General features: G+C 37.9%; 1 protein-coding gene across 1 annotated transcript in view; it reads right to left on the bottom strand.

The window, feature by feature from the left end:
* The window catches only part of LOC128663454 (uncharacterized), a 552,883-nt gene that overhangs the window by 253,540 nt on the left and 273,165 nt on the right, over window positions 1–26,178 (bottom strand). The gene's annotated exons all lie outside the window — the stretch shown is intronic.

Raw genomic sequence — 26,178 nt, 5'->3', positions numbered from 1 at the left:
TTAGGGGGATATCTGTGTGTGCAGGTGACTATTACTGTGCATAATTATTAGGCAACTTAACAAAAAACAAATATATACCCATTTCAATTATTTATTTTTACCAGTGAAACCAATATAACATCTCAACATTCACAAATATACATTTCTGACATTCAAAAACAAAACAAAAACAAATCAGTGACCAATATAGCCATCTTTCTTTGCAAGGAAACTCAAAAGCCTGCCATCCATGGATTCTGTCAGTGTTTTGATCTGTTCACCATCAACATTGCGTGCAGCAGCAACCACAGCCTCCCAGACACTGTTCAGAGAGGTGTACTGTTTTCCCTCCTTGTAAATCTCACATTTGATGATGGACCACAGGTTCTCAATGGGGTTCAGATCAGGTGAACAAGGAGGCCATGTCATTAGATTTTCTTCTTTTATACCCTTTCTTGCCAGCCACGCTGCGGAGTACTTGGACGCGTGTGATGGAGCATTGTCCTGCATGAAAATCATGTTTTTCTTGAAGGATGCAGACTTCTTCCTGTACCATTGCTTGAAGAAGGTGTCTTCCAGAAACTGGCAGTAGGACTGGGAGTTGAGCTTGACGAAAAGACCCCATAAGCTCATCTTTGATGATACCAGCCCAAACCAGTACTCCATCTCCATCTTGCTGGCGTCTGAGTCAGACTGGAGCTCTCTGCCCTTTACCAATCCAGCCACGGGCCCATCCATCTGGCCCATCAAGACTCACTCTCATTTCATCAGTCCATAAAACCTTAGAAAAATCAGTCTTGAGATATTTCTTGGCCCAGTCTTGACGTTTCAGCTTGTGTGTCTTGTTCAGTGGTGGTCGTCTTTCAGCCTTTCTTACCTTGGCCATGTCTCTGAGTATTGCACACCTTGTGCTTTTGGGCACTCCTTTGATGTTGCAGCTCGGAAATATGGCCAAACTGGTGGCAAGTGGCATCTTGGCAGCTGCACGCTTGACTTTTCTCAGTTCATGGGCAGTTATTTTGCACCTTGGTTTTTCCACACGCTTCTTGTGACCCTGTTGACTATTTTGAATGAAACACTTGATTGTTCGATGATCACGCTTCAGAAGCTTTGCAATTTTAAGAGTGCTGCATCCCTCTGCAAGATATCTCACTATTTTTGACTTTTCTGAGCCTGTCAAGTCCTTCTTTTGACCCATTTTGCCAAAGGAAAGGAAGTTGCCTAATAATTATGCACACCTGATATAGGGTGTTGATGTCATTAGACCACACCCCTTCTCATTACAGAGATGCACATCACCTAATATGCTTAATTGGTAGTAGGCTTTCGAGCCTATACAGCTTGGAATAAGACAACATGCATAAAGAGGATGATGTGGTCAAAATACTCATTTGCCTAATAATTCTGCACTCACTGTATATAAATATATATATATAAAACAATGTTTTAATAAAAATTGAAGTGTATTTGTTCCCTCTTTTGCTGGTAACAATCTGGTAAGCCTGTAATCCCTTCTGTTTCTTTAAATAGGAGTCTCAAAAATTTTGTTTTGAAAAAAATGGTTTTACAGTATATAGAACCTCACATAACCATCTTCTTGACTTGGAGTAATAGATACACAGCAAAGATAAATCTCCTTCTGTGCAGTGAGGTTTGGAGTTTTTGGTGATATTTTAAACTTCATCATTTAGCAATTTCAGGATTTCCAGTATGAGAACTCTTAAAATAACTTTTTAGAAGATGTGATCAGTTGAAGTCAGTCACTTCCTCTTTACAGATATTAATATCACACAGTGTTCTTGATTCTCACCAAAACAGAAAATGAGGTTTTCTAAATTCATTTAAAAAATGTAAAAAACATAATTGATCAAACACGCCTAGTATACCCATCATGCACATATACAAAAATTGCATTCAGATTATTTATCACAGAAATACCGCTCTATTCAATTGCAAGAAGAAAAAATCAGACTCCATTAACCCATTTGGGATCTCAGTGATCGGCATTCATAAAATGTAATTGTGAGCTAAAACTCTTGGCTGTGTTTTCCAAAAAAATTAAACTATTGGAATCATAACTATTTGAAGTAAAAACAGATAGAAAACCCTTTATGCAAACCGCTTGGGACCGGGAATGGTTTGTATGTTGGAACAGTTTGTATTTTGGAATATTTGTATCTTTAAAATAGGACACTTTGGAGAAGGGATGGGACCAAGTGTAAATAACAATATCTTTTGTCATTTAGGCAATACTCACATGTCATAATATAGCTTATACATGTAACTAGTGATATCACGAATAGTTCGCTGGCGAATAGTTTGCGGCAAACATAGCATGTTCACGTTCGCTGAGGATGGCGAAAATATGTGATGTTCGGTCCGCCCCCTATTCCTCATCATTGAGTAAACTTTGACCCTGTACCTCACAGTCAGAAGACACATTCCAGCCAATCAGCAGCAGACCCTCCCTCCCAGACCCTCCCACCTCCTGGACAGCATCCATTTTAGATTCATTCGGAAGCTGCATTCTTAGTGAGAGGAGGGACAGTGTAGCTGCTGCTGATTTAATAGGGAAATCGATAGCTAGGCTAGTGTATTCAGTGTCCACTACAGTCCTGAAGGACTCATCTGATCTCTGCTGTAAGGACAGCACCCCAAAAAGCCCTTTTTAGGGCTAGAACATCAGTCTGCTTTTTTTTTTTTCCTGTGTAATATAATTGCAGTTGCCTGCCTGCCAGCGTGTGTGTCAGGCTCACAGCGTATACTGTGCCCACTTGCCCAGTGCCACCACTCATATCTGGTATAACAGTAGTGTACATTTAAAAAAAACAACACTTTTTTGACTGTGAAATAATAGCAGACAGCTGCCAGTACCCAAGATGGCCGCCAATAAGGCAGATGGGGAGGGTTAGAGAGCTGTTTTGGGGGGGATCTGGGAGGTTGGGGGCTAAGGGGGGATGCTACACCACAGCATATGTAAATATGCTAAATAAAAAAATTAAAAAAAAATTAAAAACCTTTCATTTTAGTACTGGCAGACTTTCAATTGTGGGGTGGGGGAGGGAAGGGAGCTGTTTAAGAGGGATCAGGGGGTCTGATGTGTCAGGTGGGAGGCTGATCTCTACACTAAAGCTAAAATTAACCCTGCAAGCTCCCTACAAACTACCTAATTAACCCCTTCACTGCTAGCCATAATACACGTGTGATGCGCAGCAGCATTTAGCGGCCTTCTAATTACCAGAAAGCAACGCCAAAGTCATATAAGTCTGTTATTTCTGAAAAAAGGGGATCCCAGAGAAGCATTTACAACCATTTATGCCATAATTGCATAAGTTGTTTGTAAATAATTTCTGTGAGAAACCTAAAGTTTGTGAAAAAGTGAACAGTTTTTTTTTATTTGATCGCTTTTGGTGGTGAAATGGTGACATGAAATATACCAAAATGGGCCTAGATAAATACTTTGGGTTGTCTACTAAACTATACTTAAGCTAAAATTAACTCTACATGTTCCCTACATGCTCCCTAATTAACCACTTCACTGCTGGGCATAAAACACGTGTGGTGCGCAGTGGCATTTAGCACCCTTCTAATTACCAAAAAGCAATGCTAAAGCCATATAAGTCTGCTATTTCTGAACAAAGGGGATCCCAGAGAAGCAATTACAACCATGTATGCCATAATTGCATAAGTTGTTTGTAAATAATTTCTGTGAGAATCATAAGTTTGTGAAAAAGTGAACAATTTTTTTTATTTGATCGCATTTTGCGGTGAAATGGTGGCATTAAATATACCAAAATGGGCCTAGATCAATACTTTGGGTTGTCTACTACACTACACTTAAGCTAAAATTAACTCTACAAGCTGCCTACATGCTCCCTAATTAACCCCTTCACTGCTGGGCATAAAACATGTGTGGTGCGCAGTGGCATTTAGCAGCCTTCTAATTACCAAAAAGCAATGCCAAAGCCATATAAGTCTGCTATTTCTGACCAAAGGGGATGCCAGATAAGCATTTACAACCATGTATGCCATAATTGCATAAGTTGTTTGTAAATAATTTCTGTAAGAAACCTAAAGTTTGTGAAAAAGTGAACAATTTTTTTTTATTTGATCACATTTGGCTGTGAAATGGTGGCATGAAATATACCAAAATGGGCCTAGATCAATACTTTGGGTTGTCTACTACACTACATAAGCTAAAATTAACTCTACAAGCTCCCTACATGCTCCCTAATTAACCCCTTCACTGCTGGGCATAAAACATGTGTGGTGCGCAGTGGCATTTAGCAGCCTTCTAATTACCAAAAAGCAATGCTAAAGCCATATAAGTCTGCTATTTCTGAACAAAGGGGATCCCAGAGAAGCAATTACAACCATGTATGCCATAATTGCATAAGTTGTTTGTAAATAATTTCTGTGAGAATCATAAGTTTGTGAAAAAGTGAACAATTTTTTTTATTTGATCACATTTTGCGGTGAAATGGTGGCATTAAATATACCAAAATGGGCCTAGATCAATACTTTGGGTTGTCTACTACACTACACTTAAGCTAAAATTAACTCTACAAGCTGCCTACATGCTCCCTAATTAACCCCTTCACTGCTGGGCATAAAACATGTGTGGTGCGCAGTGGCATTTAGCAGCCTTCTAATTACCAAAAAGCAATGCCAAAGCCATATAAGTCTGCTATTTCTGACCAAAGGGGATGCCAGATAAGCATTTACAACCATGTATGCCATAATTGCATAAGATGTTTGTAAATAATTTCTGTAAGAAACCTAAAGTTTGTGAAAAAGTGAACAATTTTTTTTTTATTTGATCACATTTGGCTGTGAAATGGTGGCATGAAATATACCAAAATGGGCCTAGATCAATACTTTGGGTTGTCTACTACACTACATAAGCTAAAATTAACTCTACAAGCTCCCTACATGCTCCCTAATTAACCCCTTCACTGCTGGGCATAAAACATGTGTGGTGCGCAGTGGCATTTAGCAGCCTTCTAATTACCAAAAAGCAATGCTAAAGCCATATAAGTCTGCTATTTCTGAACAAAGGGGATCCCAGAGAAGCAATTACAACCATGTATGCCATAATTGCATAAGTTGTTTGTAAATAATTTCTGTGAGAATCATAAGTTTGTGAAAAAGTGAACAATTTTTTTTATTTGATCGCATTTTGCGGTGAAATGGTGGCATTAAATATACCAAAATGGGCCTAGATCAATACTTTGGGTTGTCTACTACACTACATAAGCTAAAATTAACTCTACAAGCTCCCTACATGCTCCCTAATTAACCCCTTCACTGCTGGGCATAAAACATGTGTGGTGCGCAGTGGCATTTAGCAGCCTTCTAATTACCAAAAAGCAATGCTAAAGCCATATAAGTCTGCTATTTCTGAACAAAGGGGATCCCAGAGAAGCAATTACAACCATGTATGCCATAATTGCATAAGTTGTTTGTAAATAATTTCTGTGAGAATCATAAGTTTGTGAAAAAGTGAACAATTTTTTTTATTTGATCGCATTTTGCGGTGAAATGGTGGCATTAAATATACCAAAATGGGCCTAGATCAATACTTTGGGTTGTCTACTACACTACACTTAAGCTAAAATTAACTCTACAAGCTGCCTACATGCTCCCTAATTAACCCCTTCACTGCTGGGCATAAAACATGTGTGGTGCGCAGTGGCATTTAGCAGCCTTCTAATTACCAAAAAGCAATGCCAAAGCCATATAAGTCTGCTATTTCTGACCAAAGGGGATGCCAGATAAGCATTTACAACCATGTATGCCATAATTGCATAAGTTGTTTGTAAATAATTTCTGTAAGAAACCTAAAGTTTGTGAAAAAGTGAACAATTTTTTTTTATTTGATCACATTTGGCTGTGAAATGGTGGCATGAAATATACCAAAATGGGCCTAGATCAATACTTTGGGTTGTCTACTACACTACATAAGCTAAAATTAACTCTACAAGCTCCCTACATGCTCCCTAATTAACCCCTTCACTGCTGGGCATAAAACATGTGTGGTGCGCAGTGGCATTTAGCAGCCTTCTAATTACCAAAAAGCAATGCTAAAGCCATATAAGTCTGCTATTTCTGAACAAAGGGGATCCCAGAGAAGCAATTACAACCATGTATGCCATAATTGCATAAGTTGTTTGTAAATAATTTCTGTGAGAATCATAAGTTTGTGAAAAAGTGAACAATTTTTTTTATTTGATCGCATTTTGCGGTGAAATGGTGGCATTAAATATATCAAAATGGGCCTAGATCAATACTTTGGGTTGTCTACTACACTACACTTAAGCTAAAATTAACTCTACAAGCTCCCTACATGCTCCCTAATTAACCCCTTCACTGCTGGGCATAAAACACGTGTGGTGCGCAGTGGCATTTAGCAGCCTTCTAATTACCAAAAAGCAATGCTAAAGCCATATAAGTCTGCTATTTCTGAACAAAGGGGATCCCAGAGAAGCATTTACAACCATTTATGCCATAATTGCATAAGTTGTTTGTAAATAATTTCTGTGAGAATCATAAGTTTGTGAAAAAGTGAACATTTTTTTTTAATTTGATCGCATTTGGCGGTGAAATGGTGGCATGTAATATACCAAAATGGGCCTAGATCAATACTTTGGGTTGTCTACTACACTACACTTAAGCTAAAATTAACTCTACAAGCTCCCTACATGCTCCCTAATTAACCCCTTCACTGCTGGGCATAAAACACGTGTTGTGCACAGTGGCATTTAGCAGCCTTCTAATTACCAAAAAGCAATGCTAAAGCCATATAAGTCTGCTATTTCTGAACAAAGGGGATCCCAGAGAAGCATTTACAACCATTTATGCCATAATTGCATAACTTGTTTGTAAATAATTTCTGTGAGAATCATAAGTTTGTGAAAAAGTGAACAATTTTTTTTTATTTGATCGCATTTGGCGGTGAAATGGTGGCATGAAATATACCAAAATGGGCCTAGATCAATACTTTGGGTTGTCTACTACACTACAATTAAGCTAAAATTAACTCTACAAGCTGCCTACATGCTCTCTAATTAACCCTTTCACTGCTGGGCATTAAACACTTGTGGTGAGCAGTGGCATTTAGCAGCCTTCTAATTACCAAAAAGCAACGCCAAAGCCATATAAGTCTGCTATTTCTGAACAAAGGGGATGCCAGATAAGCATTTACAACCATTTATGCCATAATTGCATAAGTTGTTTGTAAATAATTTCTGTAAGAAACCTAAAGTTTGTGAAAAAGTGAACAATTTTTTTTTTTATTTGATCACATTTGGCGGTGAAATGGTGGCATGAAATATACCAAAATGGGCCTAGATCAATACTTTGGGTTGTCTAATACACTACATAAGCTAAAATTAACTCTACAAGCTCCCTACATGCTCCCTAATTAACCCCTTCACTGCTGGGCATAAAACACGTGTGGTGCGCAGTGGCATTTAGCAGCCTTCTAATTACCAAAAAGCAATGCTAAAGCCATATAAGTCTGCTATTTCTGAACAAAGGGGATCCCAGAGAAGCAATTACAACCATGTATGCCATAATTGCATAAGTTGTTTGTAAATAATTTCTGTGAGAATCATAAGTTTGTGAAAAAGTGAACAATTTTTTTTATTTGATCGCATTTTGCGGTGAAATGGTGGCATTAAATATATCAAAATGGGCCTAGATCAATACTTTGGGTTGTCTACTACACTACACTTAAGCTAAAATTAACTCTACAAGCTCCCTACATGCTCCCTAATTAACCCCTTCACTGCTGGGCATAAAACACGTGTGGTGCGCAGTGGCATTTAGCAGCCTTCTAATTACCAAAAAGCAATGCTAAAGCCATATAAGTCTGCTATTTCTGAACAAAGGGGATCACAGAGAAGCATTTACAACCATTTATGCCATAATTGCATAAGTTGTTTGTAAATAATTTCTGTGAGAATCATAAGTTTGTGAAAAAGTGAACATTTTTTTTTAATTTGATCGCATTTGGCGGTGAAATGGTGGCATGTAATATACCAAAATGGGCCTAGATCAATACTTTGGGTTGTCTACTACACTACACTTAAGCTAAAATTAACTCTACAAGCTCCCTACATGCTCCCTAATTAACCCCTTCACTGCTGGGCATAAAACACGTGTGGTGCACAGTGGCATTTAGCAGCCTTCTAATTACCAAAAAGCAATGCTAAAGCCATATAAGTCTGCTATTTCTGAACAAAGGGGATCCCAGAGAAGCATTTACAACCATTTATGCCATAATTGCATAAGTTGTTTGTAAATAATTTCTGTGAGAATCATAAGTTTGTGAAAAAGTGAACAATTTTTTTTTATTTGATCGCATTTGGCGGTGAAATGGTGGCATGAAATATACCAAAATGGGCCTAGATCAATACTCTGGGTTGTCTACTACACTACACTTAAGCTAAAATTAACTCTACAAGCTGCCTACATGCTCTCTAATTAACCCCTTCACTGCTGGGCATTAAACACTTGTGGTGAGCAGTGGCATTTAGCAGCCTTCTAATTACCAAAAAGCAACGCCAAAGCCATATAAGTCTGCTATTTCTGAACAAAGGGGATGCCAGATAAGCATTTACAACCATTTATGCCATAATTGCATAAGTTGTTTGTAAATAATTTCTGTAAGAAACCTAAAGTTTGTGAAAAAGTGAACAATTTTTTTTTTTATTTGATCACATTTGGCGGTGAAATGGTGGCATGAAATATACCAAAATGGGCCTAGATCAATACTTTGGGTTGTCTACTACACTACATAAGCTAAAATTAACTCTACAAGCTCCCTACATGCTCCCTAATTAACCCCTTCACTGCTGGGCATAAAACACGTGTGGTGCGCAGTGGCATTTAGCAGCCTTCTAATTACCAAAAAGCAATGCTAAAGCCATATAAGTCTGCTATTTCTGAACAAAGGGGATCCCAGAGAAGCAATTACAACCATGTATGCCATAATTGCATAAGTTGTTTGTAAATAATTTCTGTGAGAATCATAAGTTTGTGAAAAAGTGAACAATTTTTTTTATTTGATCGCATTTTGCGGTGAAATGGTGGCATTAAATATATCAAAATGGGCCTAGATCAATACTTTGGGTTGTCTACTACACTACACTTAAGCTAAAATTAACTCTACAAGCTCCCTACATGCTCCCTAATTAACCCCTTCACTGCTGGGCAAAAAACACGTGTGGTGCGCAGTGGCATTTAGCAGCCTTCTAATTACCAAAAAGCAATGCTAAAGCCATATAAGTCTGCTATTTCTGAACAAAGGGGATCACAGAGAAGCATTTACAACCATTTATGCCATAATTGCATAAGTTGTTTGTAAATAATTTCTGTGAGAATCATAAGTTTGTGAAAAAGTGAACAATTTTTTTTAATTTGATCGCATTTGGCGGTGAAATGGTGGCATGTAATATACCAAAATGGGCCTAGATCAATACTTTGGGTTGTCTACTACACTACACTTAAGCTAAAATTAACTCTACAAGCTCCCTACATGCTCCCTAATTAACCCCTTCACTGCTGGGCATAAAACACGTGTGGTGCACAGTGGCATTTAGCAGCCTTCTAATTACCAAAAAGCAATGCTAAAGCCATATAAGTCTGCTATTTCTGAACAAAGGGGATCCCAGAGAAGCATTTACAACCATTTATGCCATAATTGCATAAGTTGTTTGTAAATAATTTCTGTGAGAATCATAAGTTTGTGAAAAAGTGAACAATTTTTTTTTATTTGATCGCATTTGGCGGTGAAATGGTGGCATGAAATATACCAAAATGGGCCTAGATCAATACTTTGGGTTGTCTACTACACTACACTTAAGCTAAAATTAACTCTACAAGCTGCCTACATGCTCTCTAATTAACCCCTTCACTGCTGGGCATTAAACACTTGTGGTGAGCAGTGGCATTTAGCAGCCTTCTAATTACCAAAAAGCAACGCCAAAGCCATATAAGTCTGCTATTTCTGAACAAAGGGGATGCCAGATAAGCATTTACAACCATTTATGCCATAATTGCATAAGTTGTTTGTAAATAATTTCTGTAAGAAACCTAAAGTTTGTGAAAAAGTGAACAATTTTTTTTTTATTTGATCACATTTGGCGGTGAAATGGTGGCATGAAATATACCAAAATGGGCCTAGATCAATACTTTGGGTTGTCTACTAAACTACACTTAAGCTAAAATTAACTCTACAAGCTCCCTACATGCTCCCTAATTAACCCCTTCACTGCTGGGCATAAAACACGTGTGGTGCGCAGTGGCATTTAGCAGCCTTCTAATTACCAAAAAGCAATGCTAAAGCCATATAAGTCTGCTATTTCTGAACAAAGGGGATCCCAGAGAAGCATTTACAACCATTTGGGGAATGAAAGGTAGCAGAGTCTCCTGTAATGGAGTTAAGGGATGAGCTGACAGGCTAGTGGAAAATTCCAGTGCAGTGTAGTAGCAACAATGTTGCAAGGTGAGGGGAGGTCTTAGGCTTACCTCATATAAAGGAAGTTCTGGAACAATCTGGCCTCTTCCACCTGGGATTTTGCAAGGAGAAAGTTTCCCTCCCTCCCAACCCTATTGTTAATGGTTAATTAAGTAGTTGCTAATGCAACATTCTTGGCGTCATTCAGGCAGATGGCTTCCCGGACGGGTTGCTGGTCCTTTAGATGCGAAAAGCAGGGATGGGGTTAGTTGACCTAGTCTTGGTAAGACCTTAGCCGTAATTTATTTGCTTCCTGGATGAGCTTTGCTGCAGGGCTTGGCCATACCAGTGCCTTAGAGGCTGAAGCGCATCATAACATCCATGTATCTCCTAATGGCGGGAGGTCGTAGCCATCAACAATTGAGAGCGGAGTCTGCAGAGGTGACAATCGGGCTAATGGGCGGGGGTGATGTCCTCAGGTCGTGACCTGGGGGGCCCCGCCCCCCGGGTCTGCTGGCTGAAGATCCTTTAGGACGTCCGCGCCTATTAGACGGAATGGGGTGGGGCCACATTTGTGGCCCACCCTTGGCATTTGCAATTCCACAACATCTGGCTGCGACCTCTTGTCATATGGAGCTAATAGTATTAATTTACTAGGCCTCGAATGCCGCCACAGGTTAAATATTTGAATGACTTTCGTTGAAGTCAAGTTAATATTTGTTAATAAATATGACCATCGTTATGGTCTTTAAATCCCAGCTATTTGTGTTGTGTCTTTATTTATAAGTTAAGTAGTTATGTTAAGTGGTTTTTGTAAGGGGTTGGAACTACCAGATACAGCATCAGCCCTTAATGCCATAATTGCATAAGTTGTTTGTAAATAATTTCTGTGAGAATCATAAGTTTGTGAAAAAGTGAACAATTTTTTTTTTATTTGATCACATTTGGCGGGGAAATGGTGGCATGAAATATACCAAAATGGGCCTAGATCAATACTTTGGGTTGTCTACTACACTACACTTAAGCTAAAATTAACTCTACAAGCTGCCTACATGCTCTCTAATTAACCCCTAAACTGCTGGGCATTAAACACTTGTGGTGAGCAGTGGCATTTTGCAGCCTTCTAATTACCAAAAAGCAACGCCAAAGCCATATAAGTCTGCTATTTCTGAACAAAGGGGATCCCAGAGAAGCATTTACAACCATGTATGCCATAATTGCATAAGTTGTTTGTAAATAATTTCTGTGAGAAACCTAAAGTTTGTGAAAAAGTGAACATTTTTTTTTAATTTGATCGCATTTGGCGGTGAAATGGTGGCATGAAATATACCAAAATGGGCCTAGATCAATACTTTGGGTTGTCTACTACACTACACTTAAGCTAAAATTAACTCTACAAGCTGCCTACATGCTCCCTAATTAACCCCTTCACTTCTGGGCATAAAACACGTGTGGTGCGCAGTGGCATTTAGCAGCCTTCTAATTACCAAAAAGCAACGCCAAAGCCATATAAGTCTGCTATAATGGCATGTCTGGCACACAGTGTTTGGGCAAGGGTCCATCTGACCACTGATACCAGGTCTGCAAAGCATGGTCAGGGCAGGTATATCACCTACACTGCGCAATGTGAAGCGGTCGTAACCCTTACACTACATGATTGATACAACATCATTAGAACAAAAAAAGGAAAAACTGGCACTACACCATAGACTAGGTGAGACTGGAATATAGAATAAATTCCGGTGCTACCCCTTGTAATATAACTATAGGACTAAAAAGAATTAGGCAGCTAAGGGGTTACTATAGCACTCACTCTCACTCATATCGGTCAAAAGAATATAATAAAATACTACTTTATTATTTGTGTTTAAAATCTGGGATAAAAATCCCTAGAAACCTTTAAATTACCCACAACCATGTATTAAACTAAAATTAAAATATGGCCGCCAAACACTCTTCTGTTTCCTGGCCGAGAGCTGGATACATCGGCTTCAGGTGGCTGGAGTGAGTGGTCGACCTATAATCAAAAGTGCGGAACAAACGCGTTTCGGCTCTGATATCGCCTTTCTCAATGTTACACTTTCTTTAGAAAAATGAGTAAGCAGAGGCTTCGGAGTGCAGGACTTAAATATTCATAGGACAATTGCTCTCTACCAATCCGGTACACTTCCGGGACCTCCACCTCCGCAACAACCAATCAGCTCGTTTTTCGGCACACGCCTATCAAAAGTAGTGATGTGATTGGAGGAAAGTCGAGTGGTATTGAGCTTATCCATGAAATGCCTGCACTTTGAATTGAATAATATAATGTAAGCTTATTAGAAACATAAAGGATTCTACACTGATGTGATAACATATATTCATGCTCAAATACTGTAAACGTAGTAAGTACAAGTATCGTGTGGAAAATATTCTTAGAAGACTTACACACGCTATAGTAAATATACAATTAGATTATTATGGAGCGCAAAATAACTATAAGATGCCTTTTATGGTACTATAAGGTGCTGGTTTAGTGGTATATAGTTATGTCCTCATTATGTTTGTGTATGTAGTAATGATTCCAAATCCAAACTTGTACATATTTTCAATTTACAGACCAGGACTTTCCACCACTTTTTGCCATTAAATACAACATCAGGGAATAATCATCTACCTTTTTACCTAAGGCAGTGATCAATCTCCCTGATGTCCAATCACGGGTACACGGTGGACTATATATGTAAATTCAGTTCATGGATTATGTTTCAATGCTCACAAATTATTTAGATATACACCCAATAATTGTTAAATTCATTCATACCATTGGGTATAACCGAGTTCAGATTGAAAATCCATTTGGTTTCCATTCTTAACAATCTTTGCTCGGTGTCCCCACCTCTTATCCCAGGTTTAAGTTTTTCAAGCCCCCAACATTTCATTGCATTGGTGTTCCCCTTATGAGACATTAGGAAATGTTTGGCTACACTAGTGATTTGTTTCTTCTTCTCTATATCTTTCTGGGCTGTCCTGATATTGCTAAGATGTTCAGTCATACGTGTGCCCAGGCATCTTGTCGTCATGCCAACGTAGAGTAAATCACAGCTGCAGGATATGCAATAAATCACATTAGTGCTTTGACAATTAATATGTTCTTTTATTGCCCATTTTTTACCAAACCTATCCATTGTATATTCTTTTTTAACCATATGTTGGCACACTTTGCAGTGTCCACATGCGACTGAGCCTTTGTGTATAGGATCCCTTTTAGCATTCCTATCGTAATGACTAGTTACTAATTTGTCATTAAGGTTGCTAGCTCTCCTATAAGTCACCAGTGGTCTATCTGTTAACAATGGTTTCAATAATGTATCCTGGGTCAGAACATGCCAGTGTGTTTTCAGAATGTTGGTGATCTTATCACTCTGGGGTGAGTATGTCGTTATGAACCTGATAGGGTTATTACTTTCTCTTGATCTTGGAGTGAGTAACTCCTTTCTATCTTTCAGCAATGCATTATTGTATGCCTTAGCTAGTATCTTTCTTGAATAGCCTCGTTCTAGTAATCTTTGTCTCAAATCCCTAGCTGATTCTTTATACTTTTCAATAGTGCTGCAGTTTCGTCTTAGGCGAATGTATTCCCCCATTGGTAACCCTTTAATAGTATTGGGGTGGTGGTAGCTGCTTGCATGTAGGATATTGTTGGTAGATGTAGGTTTCCTATATGCATTTGTTGCAATGGAGTTATCGACCTTCTCAATATAGAGGTCTAAAAATTCAACCTTAGACTTTTCTACAGTGGATGTGAGATATAATCCAAAGGGATTATTGTTGAGACTGCTGATGAATTCAGACAAAAGGTGTTCAGGTCCATCCCATACAAAGAATATATCATCTATATACCTGGACCAGTGGGATACATGTTGGGTAAGATGTTTAAGATCCTCGTGGAAAACCACAGTTTCCTCCCACCAGCCCAGGTATATATTCGCGTATGTAGGGGCACACGACGTGCCCATGGCCGTGCCACATACTTGCAAAAAGAACTTGTCGTCAAAAACAAAAAAGTTATGTGTCAAAACAAATTCCAACAAATTGAGCAGAAACTCTTTCACCTCTTGACTTATATTGGTGTTTTTGGATAAGTAATAAGTAATCGCTCTACATCCCCACTGGGTCTTAATGCTTGTGTAGAGCGATTCTACATCACAAGTAACCAATAACGACGAATTCATATCAAGCTTCAGATCATTCACTTTATTTAATAGGTGCATGGTGTCCCTGGTATAAGATGGAAGAGATTCCACAATATATCTCAGCCTTGCATCTATATATTTACTTGCCTTCTCGGTCAAAGATCCAATCCCAGAGACTATAGGTCTCCCGGGTGGTTTTGACATGTTTTTATGGACCTTAGGCAATAAATAAAGTGTGGCTATTTTGGGTGATTTTACTTCAAGAAAGTTATACTCCTTTTGGTCAATTATGCCATTAGTGAAAGCTGATTTAATTAGTTTGTTGTAACTGTTCAAAAACATATCCATAGGGTTACATAATAGTGGTTTGTAATTTGTTGTATTGTTTAATTGGCGAAATGCCTCTTCACGATACATGTTGTCAGGCCAGATAACTATGTTCCCACCCTTATCACTACATTTAATCTGAATATTCTTCATTTCAGATAATTGTTTCAACGCTACATTCTCTTCCTTACTCAGATTATAGTTAGATGTTCCAATATGACCTTGGATATCGAGGACATCCTGGCACACTAAGTTAAGGAAAGTTAATGCATTGAATGATGTGTTGTTAGGGGGAACAAATTTTGATTTTACTTTTAAGATCTGGCGCCAACTATTGTTATCTTCAGTTTCAACATTACTAATAGATTCCTCTAGTAGAGAAATTAGATCACTGATGGCCGCCTGATCAGAGGCATTTAGCTGGTCCTGATCAGGATTGCTGAAATATTTTTTCAAAAGGATTTTACGAATGAATAAATGTATATCTTTAAACGCCTCAAACTTGTTGAATTGTGGTGTGGGTATGAATGATAGGCCTTTTTTCAGGACAGATATTTGGTCAGGTGTCAGAATTATATTGGAGAGATTAATAATGTTTAACTCAGTGGTATTTACTTCTTGTGATGTAGGGATTTCTGTGTGAATCTCACTTGTCGCCTGGTTCTGGGTTTTGCTTTTGCGCCCCCTTCTGGTTCTCCGCCTAAAGGGATGTTAGCGTTATTGACTTTATGAGGCTGAATTCTATTTTTATTTTTAAGTATGGTTTTTGGTATAGACTCCCCATCAGATGCATCCGCATCAGTACTGTCTCCTTCTCTATCTGAGGTGTCTATATCTGAATTTGCACTCATATTTTTTCCCCATGCGTATATGGTATCAGAGGAATAATCTTTAAGGTCTCTGTCGATTTTACGTTCTTTTTTCTCAGATATGAAACGTGCAAACTTCTCGACTTCTCCCTTAATCTTTTTGTATGATTTCTGAAATTCCTCATTAATCTCATATTGTTTAAGTTCATCACAGATTATAGCAATATCTGCATTAATTTCTGTAAGTTTGTCTAGTTCATACTCAGTTAAATATCCCATTAATTTTATTGAGCACTCAGTTAGTGCACTTTCCCACTTTAATTTGAATTCAGGTTTAAAATCTTTGAAGGAAGGAAACAATTTCAAACGCAAGCCTCTGGGAATGACATTATTTTCTTTATAGAAATTGTACATGCCAATATTCCATTGCTTTTTAATTTGTTTCCTTCTTATCTTTTTTAGTTGTTTCAGAGATTCAAACCATTCCAAAGTATTATTAATTTCCACAGTGTTTTTATTTTTTAATTCTGCTGTTAGACTAGTTATATCATTAGTCCACTGGAGCATTTCTGCTCCTAAGTCAAAAACGGCCATTATATAAACAAACCAGGTTATATAGAGTGTGTGCTCAAGTTTAAGGGAAAAATGCGAGTACAATTCTCACATTAAATGTAACAGTATTAGAACAAAAAAAGGAAAAACTGGCACTACACCATAGACTAGGTGAGACTGGAATATAGAATAAATTCCGGTGCTACCCCTTGTAATATAACTATAGGACTAAAAAGAATTAGGCAGCTAAGGGGTTACTATAGCACTCACTCTCACTCATATCGGTCAAAAGAATATAATAAAATACTACTTTATTATTTGTGTTTAAAATCTGGGATAAAAATCCCTAGAAACCTTTAAATTACCCACAACCATGTATTAAACTAAAATTAAAATATGGCCGCCAAACACTCTTCTGTTTCCTGGCCGAGAGCTGGATACATCGGCTTCAGGTGGCTGGAGTGAGTGGTCGACCTATAATCAAAAGTGCGGAACAAACGCGTTTCGGCTCTGATATCGCCTTTCTCAATGTTACACTTTCTTTAGAAAAATGAGTAAGCAGAGGCTTCGGAGTGCAGGACTTAAATATTCATAGGACAATTGCTCTCTACCAATCCGGTACACTTCCGGGACCTCCACCTCCGCAACAACCAATCAGCTCGTTTTTCGGCACACGCCTATCAAAAGTAGTGATGTGATTGGAGGAAAGTCGAGTGGTATTGAGCTTATCCATGAAATGCCTGCACTTTGAATTGAATAATATAATGTAAGCTTATTAGAAACATAAAGGATTCTACACTGATGTGATAACATATATTCATGCTCAAATACTGTAAACGTAGTAAGTACAAGTATCGTGTGGAAAATATTCTTAGAAGACTTACACACGCTATAGTAAATATACAATTAGATTATTATGGAGCGCAAAATAACTATAAGATGCCTTTTATGGTACTATAAGGTGCTGGTTTAGTGGTATATAGTTATGTCCTCATTATGTTTGTGTATGTAGTAATGATTCCAAATCCAAACTTGTACATATTTTCAATTTACAGACCAGGACTTTCCACCACTTTTTGCCATTAAATACAACATCAGGGAATAATCATCTACCTTTTTACCTAAGGCAGTGATCAATCTCCCTGATGTCCAATCACGGGTACACGGTGGACTATATATGTAAATTCAGTTCATGGATTATGTTTCAATGCTCACAAATTATTTAGATATACACCCAATAATTGTTAAATTCATTCATACCATTGGGTATAACCGAGTTCAGATTGAAAATCCATTTGGTTTCCATTCTTAACAATCTTTGCTCGGTGTCCCCACCTCTTATCCCAGGTTTAAGTTTTTCAAGCCCCCAACATTTCATTGCATTGGTGTTCCCCTTATGAGACATTAGGAAATGTTTGGCTACACTAGTGATTTGTTTCTTCTTCTCTATATCTTTCTGGGCTGTCCTGATATTGCTAAGATGTTCAGTCATACGTGTGCCCAGGCATCTTGTCGTCATGCCAACGTAGAGTAAATCACAGCTGCAGGATATGCAATAAATCACATTAGTGCTTTGACAATTAATATGTTCTTTTATTGCCCATTTTTTACCAAACCTATCCATTGTATATTCTTTTTTAACCATATGTTGGCACACTTTGCAGTGTCCACATGCGACTGAGCCTTTGTGTATAGGATCCCTTTTAGCATTCCTATCGTAATGACTAGTTACTAATTTGTCATTAAGGTTGCTAGCTCTCCTATAAGTCACCAGTGGTCTATCTGTTAACAATGGTTTCAATAATGTATCCTGGGTCAGAACATGCCAGTGTGTTTTCAGAATGTTGGTGATCTTATCACTCTGGGGTGAGTATGTCGTTATGAACCTGATAGGGTTATTACTTTCTCTTGATCTTGGAGTGAGTAACTCCTTTCTATCTTTCAGCAATGCATTATTGTATGCCTTAGCTAGTATCTTTCTTGAATAGCCTCGTTCTAGTAATCTTTGTCTCAAATCCCTAGCTGATTCTTTATACTTTTCAATAGTGCTGCAGTTTCGTCTTAGGCGAATGTATTCCCCCATTGGTAACCCTTTAATAGTATTGGGGTGGTGGTAGCTGCTTGCATGTAGGATATTGTTGGTAGATGTAGGTTTCCTATATGCATTTGTTGCAATGGAGTTATCGACCTTCTCAATATAGAGGTCTAAAAATTCAACCTTAGACTTTTCTACAGTGGATGTGAGATATAATCCAAAGGGATTATTGTTGAGACTGCTGATGAATTCAGACAAAAGGTGTTCAGGTCCATCCCATACAAAGAATATATCATCTATATACCTGGACCAGTGGGATACATGTTGGGTAAGATGTTTAAGATCCTCGTGGAAAACCACAGTTTCCTCCAACCACCCGGGAGACCTATAGTCTCTGGGATTGGATCTTTGACCGAGAAGGCAAGTAAATATATAGATGCAAGGCTGAGATATATTGTGGAATCTCTTCCATCTTATACCAGGGACACCATGCACCTATTAAATAAAGTGAATGATCTGAAGCTTGATATGAATTCGTCGTTATTGGTTACTTGTGATGTAGAATCGCTCTACACAAGCATTAAGACCCAGTGGGGATGTAGAGCGATTACTTATTACTTATCCAAAAACACCAATATAAGTCAAGAGGTGAAAGAGTTTCTGCTCAATTTGTTGGAATTTGTTTTGACACATAACTTTTTTGTTTTTGACGACAAGTTCTTTTTGCAAGTATGTGGCACGGCCATGGGCACGTCGTGTGCCCCTACATACGCGAATATATACCTGGGCTGGTGGGAGGAAACTGTGGTTTTCCACGAGGATCTTAAACATCTTACCCAACATGTATCCCACTGGTCCAGGTATATAGATGATATATTCTTTGTATGGGATGGACCTGAACACCTTTTGTCTGAATTCATCAGCAGTCTCAACAATAATCCCTTTGGATTATATCTCACATCCACTGTAGAAAAGTCTAAGGTTGAATTTTTAGACCTCTATATTGAGAAGGTCGATAACTCCATTGCAACAAATGCATATAGGAAACCTACATCTACCAACAATATCCTACATGCAAGCAGCTACCACCACCCCAATACTATTAAAGGGTTACCAATGGGGGAATACATTCGCCTAAGACGAAACTGCAGCACTATTGAAAAGTATAAAGAATCAGCTAGGGATTTGAGACAAAGATTACTAGAACGAGGCTATTCAAGAAAGATACTAGCTAAGGCATACAATAATGCATTGCTGAAAGATAGAAAGGAGTTACTCACTCCAAGATCAAGAGAAAGTAATAACCCTATCAGGTTCATAACGACATACTCACCCCAGAGTGATAAGATCACCAACATTCTGAAAACACACTGGCATGTTCTGACCCAGGATACATTATTGAAACCATTGTTAACAGATAGACCACTGGTGACTTATAGGAGAGCTAGCAACCTTAATGACAAATTAGTAACTAGTCATTACGATAGGAATGCTAAAAGGGATCCTATACACAAAGGCTCAGTCGCATGTGGACACTGCAAAGTGTGCCAACATATGGTTAAAAAAGAATATACAATGGATAGGTTTGGTAAAAAATGGGCAATAAAAGAACATATTAATTGTCAAAGCACTAATGTGATTTATTGCATATCCTGCAGCTGTGATTTACTCTACGTTGGCATGACGACAAGATGCCTGGGCACACGTATGACTGAACATCTTAGCAATATCAGGACAGCCCAGAAAGATATAGAGAAGAAGAAACAAATCACTAGTGTAGCCAAACATTTCCTAATGTCTCATAAGGGGAACACCAATGCAATGAAATGTTGGGGGCTTGAAAAACTTAAACCTGGGATAAGAGGTGGGGACACCGAGCAAAGATTGTTAAGAATGGAAACCAAATGGATTTTCAATCTGAACTCGGTTATACCCAATGGTATGAATGAATTTAACAATTATTGGGTGTATATCTAAATAATTTGTGAGCATTGAAACATAATCCATGAACTGAATTTACATATATAGTCCACCGTGTACCCGTGATTGGACATCAGGGAGATTGATCACTGCCTTAGGTAAAAAGGTAGATGATTATTCCCTGATGTTGTATTTAATGGCAAAAAGTGGTGGAAAGTCCTGGTCTGTAAATTGAAAATATGTACAAGTTTGGATTTGGAATCATTACTACATACACAAACATAATGAGGACATAACTATATACCACTAAACCAGCACCTTATAGTACCATAAAAGGCATCTTATAGTTATTTTGCGCTCCATAATAATCTAATTGTATATTTACTATAGCGTGTGTAAGTCTTCTAAGAATATTTTCCACACGATACTTGTACTTACTACGTTTACAGTATTTGAGCATGAATATATGTTATCACATCAGTGTAGAATCCTTTATGTTTCTAATAAGCTTACATTATATTATTCAATTCAAAGTGCAGGCATTTCATGGATAAGCTCAATACCACTCGACTTTCCTCCAATCACATCACTACTTTTGATAGGCGTGTGCCGAAAAACGAGCTGATTGGTTGTTGCGGAGGTGGAGGTCCCGGAAGTGTACCGGATTGGTAGAGAGCAATTGTCCTATGAATATTTAAGTCCTGCACTCCGAAGCCTCTGCTTACTCATTTTTCTAAAGAAAGTGTAACATTGAGAAAGGCGATATCAGAGCCGAAACGCGTTTGTTCCGCACTTTTGATTATAGGTCGACCACTCACTCCAGCCACCTGAAGCCGATGTATCCAGCTCTCGGCCAGGAAACAGAAGAGTGTTTGGCGGCCATATTTTAATTTTAGTTTAATACATGGTTGTGGGTAATTTAAAGGTTTCTAGGGATTTTTATCCCAGATTTTAAACACAAATAATAAAGTAGTATTTTATTATATTCTTTTGACCGATATGAGTGAGAGTGAGTGCTATAGTAACCCCTTAGCTGCCTAATTCTTTTTAGTCCTATAGTTATATTACAAGGGGTAGCACCGGAATTTATTCTATATTCCAGTCTCACCTAGTCTATGGTGTAGTGCCAGTTTTTCCTTTTTTTGTTCTAATACTGTTACATTTAATGTGAGAATTGTACTCGCATTTTTCCCTTAAACTTGAGCACACACTCTATATAACCTGGTTTGTTTATATAATGGCCGTTTTTGACTTAGGAGCAGAAATGCTCCAGTGGACTAATGATATAACTAGTCTAACAGCAGAATTAAAAAATAAAAACACTGTGGAAATTAATAATACTTTGGAATGGTTTGAATCTCTGAAACAACTAAAAAAGATAAGAAGGAAACAAATTAAAAAGCAATGGAATATTGGCATGTACAATTTCTATAAAGAAAATAATGTCATTCCCAGAGGCTTGCGTTTGAAATTGTTTCCTTCCTTCAAAGATTTTAAACCTGAATTCAAATTAAAGTGGGAAAGTGCACTAACTGAGTGCTCAATAAAATTAATGGGATATTTAACTGAGTATGAACTAGACAAACTTACAGAAATTAATGCAGATATTGCTATAATCTGTGATGAACTTAAACAATATGAGATTAATGAGGAATTTCAGAAATCATACAAAAAGATTAAGGGAGAAGTCGAGAAGTTTGCACGTTTCATATCTGAGAAAAAAGAACGTAAAATCGACAGAGACCTTAAAGATTATTCCTCTGATACCATATACGCATGGGGAAAAAATATGAGTGCAAATTCAGATATAGACACCTCAGATAGAGAAGGAGACAGTACTGATGCGGATGCATCTGATGGGGAGTCTATACCAAAAACCATACTTAAAAATAAAAATAGAATTCAGCCTCATAAAGTCAATAACGCTAACATCCCTTTAGGCGGAGAACCAGAAGGGGGCGCAAAAGCAAAACCCAGAACCAGGCGACAAGTGAGATTCACACAGAAATCCCTACATCACAAGAAGTAAATACCACTGAGTTAAACATTATTAATCTCTCCAATATAATTCTGACACCTGACCAAATATCTGTCCTGAAAAAAGGCCTATCATTCATACCCACACCACAATTCAACAAGTTTGAGGCGTTTAAAGATATACATTTATTCATTCGTAAAATCCTTTTGAAAAAATATTTCAGCAATCCTGATCAGGACCAGCTAAATGCCTCTGATCAGGCGGCCATCAGTGATCTAATTTCTCTACTAGAGGAATCTATTAGTAATGTTGAAACTGAAGATAACAATAGTTGGCGCCAGATCTTAAAAGTAAAATCAAAATTTGTTCCCCCTAACAACACATCATTCAATGCATTAACTTTCCTTAACTTAGTGTGCCAGGATGTCCTCGATATCCAAGGTCATATTGGAACATCTAACTATAATCTGAGTAAGGAAGAGAATGTAGCGTTGAAACAATTATCTGAAATGAAGAATATTCAGATTAAATGTAGTGATAAGGGTGGGAACATAGTTATCTGGCCTGACAACATGTATCGTGAAGAGGCATTTCGCCAATTAAACAATACAACAAATTACAAACCACTATTATGTAACCCTATGGATATGTTTTTGAACAGTTACAACAAACTAATTAAATCAGCTTTCACTAATGGCATAATTGACCAAAAGGAGTATAACTTTCTTGAAGTAAAATCACCCAAAATAGCCACACTTTATTTATTGCCTAAGGTCCATAAAAACATGTCAAAACCACCCGGGAGACCTATAGTCTCTGGGATTGGATCTTTGACCGAGAAGGCAAGTAAATATATAGATGCAAGGCTGAGATATATTGTGGAATCTCTTCCATCTTATACCAGGGACACCATGCACCTATTAAATAAAGTGAATGATCTGAAGCTTGATATGAATTCGTCGTTATTGGTTACTTGTGATGTAGAATCGCTCTACACAAGCATTAAGACCCAGTGGGGATGTAGAGCGATTACTTATTACTTATCCAAAAACACCAATATAAGTCAAGAGGTGAAAGAGTTTCTGCTCAATTTGTTGGAATTTGTTTTGACACATAACTTTTTTGTTTTTGACGACAAGTTCTTTTTGCAAGTATGTGGCACGGCCATGGGCACGTCGTGTGCCCCTACATACGCGAATATATACCTGGGCTGGTGGGAGGAAACTGTGGTTTTCCACGAGGATCTTAAACATCTTACCCAACATGTATCCCACTGGTCCAGGTATATAGATGATATATTCTTTGTATGGGATGGACCTGAACACCTTTTGTCTGAATTCATCAGCAGTCTCAACAATAATCCCTTTGGATTATATCTCACATCCACTGTAGAAAAGTCTAAGGTTGAATTTTTAGACCTCTATATTGAGAAGGTCGATAACTCCATTGCAACAAATGCATATAGGAAACCTACATCTACCAACAATATCCTACATGCAAGCAGCTACCACCACCCCAATACTATTAAAGGGTTACCAATGGGGGAATACATTCGCCTAAGACGAAACTGCAGCACTATTGAAAAGTATAAAGAATCAGCTAGGGATTTGAGACAAAGATTACTAGAACGAGGCTATTCAAGAAAGATACTAGCTAAGGCATACAATAATGCATTGCTGAAAGATAGAAAGGAGTTACTCACTCCAAGATCAAGAGAAAGTAATAACCCTATCAGGTTCATAACGACATACTCACCCCAGAGTGATAAGATCACCAACATTCTGAAAACACACTGGCATGTTCTGACCCAGGATACATTATTGAAACCATTGTTAACAGATAGACCACTGGTGACTTATAGGAGAGCTAGCAACCTTAATGACAAATTAGTAACTAGTCATTACGATAGGAATGCTAAAAGGGATCCTATACACAAAGGCTCAGTCGCATGTGGACACTGCAAAGTGTGCCAACATATGGTTAAAAAAGAATATACAATGGATAGGTTTGGTAAAAAATGGGCAATAAAAGAACATATTAATTGTCAAAGCACTAATGTGATTTATTGCATATCCTGCAGCTGTGATTTACTCTACGTTGGCATGACGACAAGATGCCTGGGCACACGTATGACTGAACATCTTAGCAATATCAGGACAGCCCAGAAAGATATAGAGAAGAAGAAACAAATCACTAGTGTAGCCAAACATTTCCTAATGTCTCATAAGGGGAACACCAATGCAATGAAATGTTGGGGGCTTGAAAAACTTAAACCTGGGATAAGAGGTGGGGACACCGAGCAAAGATTGTTAAGAATGGAAACCAAATGGATTTTCAATCTGAACTCGGTTATACCCAATGGTATGAATGAATTTAACAATTATTGGGTGTATATCTAAATAATTTGTGAGCATTGAAACATAATCCATGAACTGAATTTACATATATAGTCCACCGTGTACCCGTGATTGGACATCAGGGAGATTGATCACTGCCTTAGGTAAAAAGGTAGATGATTATTCCCTGATGTTGTATTTAATGGCAAAAAGTGGTGGAAAGTCCTGGTCTGTAAATTGAAAATATGTACAAGTTTGGATTTGGAATCATTACTACATACACAAACATAATGAGGACATAACTATATACCACTAAACCAGCACCTTATAGTACCATAAAAGGCATCTTATAGTTATTTTGCGCTCCATAATAATCTAATTGTATATTTACTATAGCGTGTGTAAGTCTTCTAAGAATATTTTCCACACGATACTTGTACTTACTACGTTTACAGTATTTGAGCATGAATATATGTTATCACATCAGTGTAGAATCCTTTATGTTTCTAATAAGCTTACATTATATTATTCAATTCAAAGTGCAGGCATTTCATGGATAAGCTCAATACCACTCGACTTTCCTCCAATCACATCACTACTTTTGATAGGCGTGTGCCAAAAAACGAGCTGATTGGTTGTTGCGGAGGTGGAGGTCCCGGAAGTGTACCGGATTGGTAGAGAGCAATTGTCCTATGAATATTTAAGTCCTGCACTCCGAAGCCTCTGCTTACTCATTTTTCTAAAGAAAGTGTAACATTGAGAAAGGCGATATCAGAGCCGAAACGCGTTTGTTCCGCACTTTTGATTATAGGTCGACCACTCACTCCAGCCACCTGAAGCCGATGTATCCAGCTCTCGGCCAGGAAACAGAAGAGTGTTTGGCGGCCATATTTTAATTTTAGTTTGATACAACATCATACCTGATGTTTTAAAGCACGTTATTCCAAACATTTTAGGAATGTTAGGTGATTTATGCCCTTCATGGATTAAAACCAGACTTGGCTTCAACTATGTAATTTTCCATGGGAGTTTTGCCATGGATCCCCCTCCGGCATGCCACAGTCCAGGTGTTAGTCCCCTTGAAACAACATTTCCATCACTATTGTGGCCAGAAAGAGTTGCTGTGGGTTTTAAAATTCGCCTGCCTATTGAAGTCTATGGCGGTTCGCCCGGTTCGCGAACTTTTGCGGAAGTTTGCGTTCGCTAACCCAAAATTTTAGGTTCGAGACATCACTACATGTAACCTAAAGGGAATTTTATATCATTTGTAATACTTTTGCATACATAGTACCTTCAGAAACATAGTACAGTACTGTAATCAGGCAGGTAATATTTGTTGTTTTAAATAAATATAGACTATTATTTGCATTTTATAACACAAAAAGCAAACCATAAACACAGGCAGAGAAGATTGAGACTTAAAGGCAGGAAAAATTTAATTTTAATTAAATAGTTAGGTTTTCAGAATAAGTTTGGATTTTGGAATTCCAGATTTGGGGATTTGCACCTGTATTACATTTTCTAACAAATTAGAGTGTATCATTTATGCATTAGACTGAACCTTTACGTTGTTACACAATTTATACAATTCTGGGCTGCTAAGGC

Source organism: Bombina bombina, chromosome 6 (genome assembly GCF_027579735.1).
Source record: "Bombina bombina isolate aBomBom1 chromosome 6, aBomBom1.pri, whole genome shotgun sequence".
NCBI lineage: Eukaryota > Metazoa > Chordata > Amphibia > Anura > Bombinatoridae > Bombina > Bombina bombina.
The sequence above is the reverse complement of the archived record's forward strand: the minus strand, read 5'-3'. Positions and strand labels throughout refer to the sequence as shown.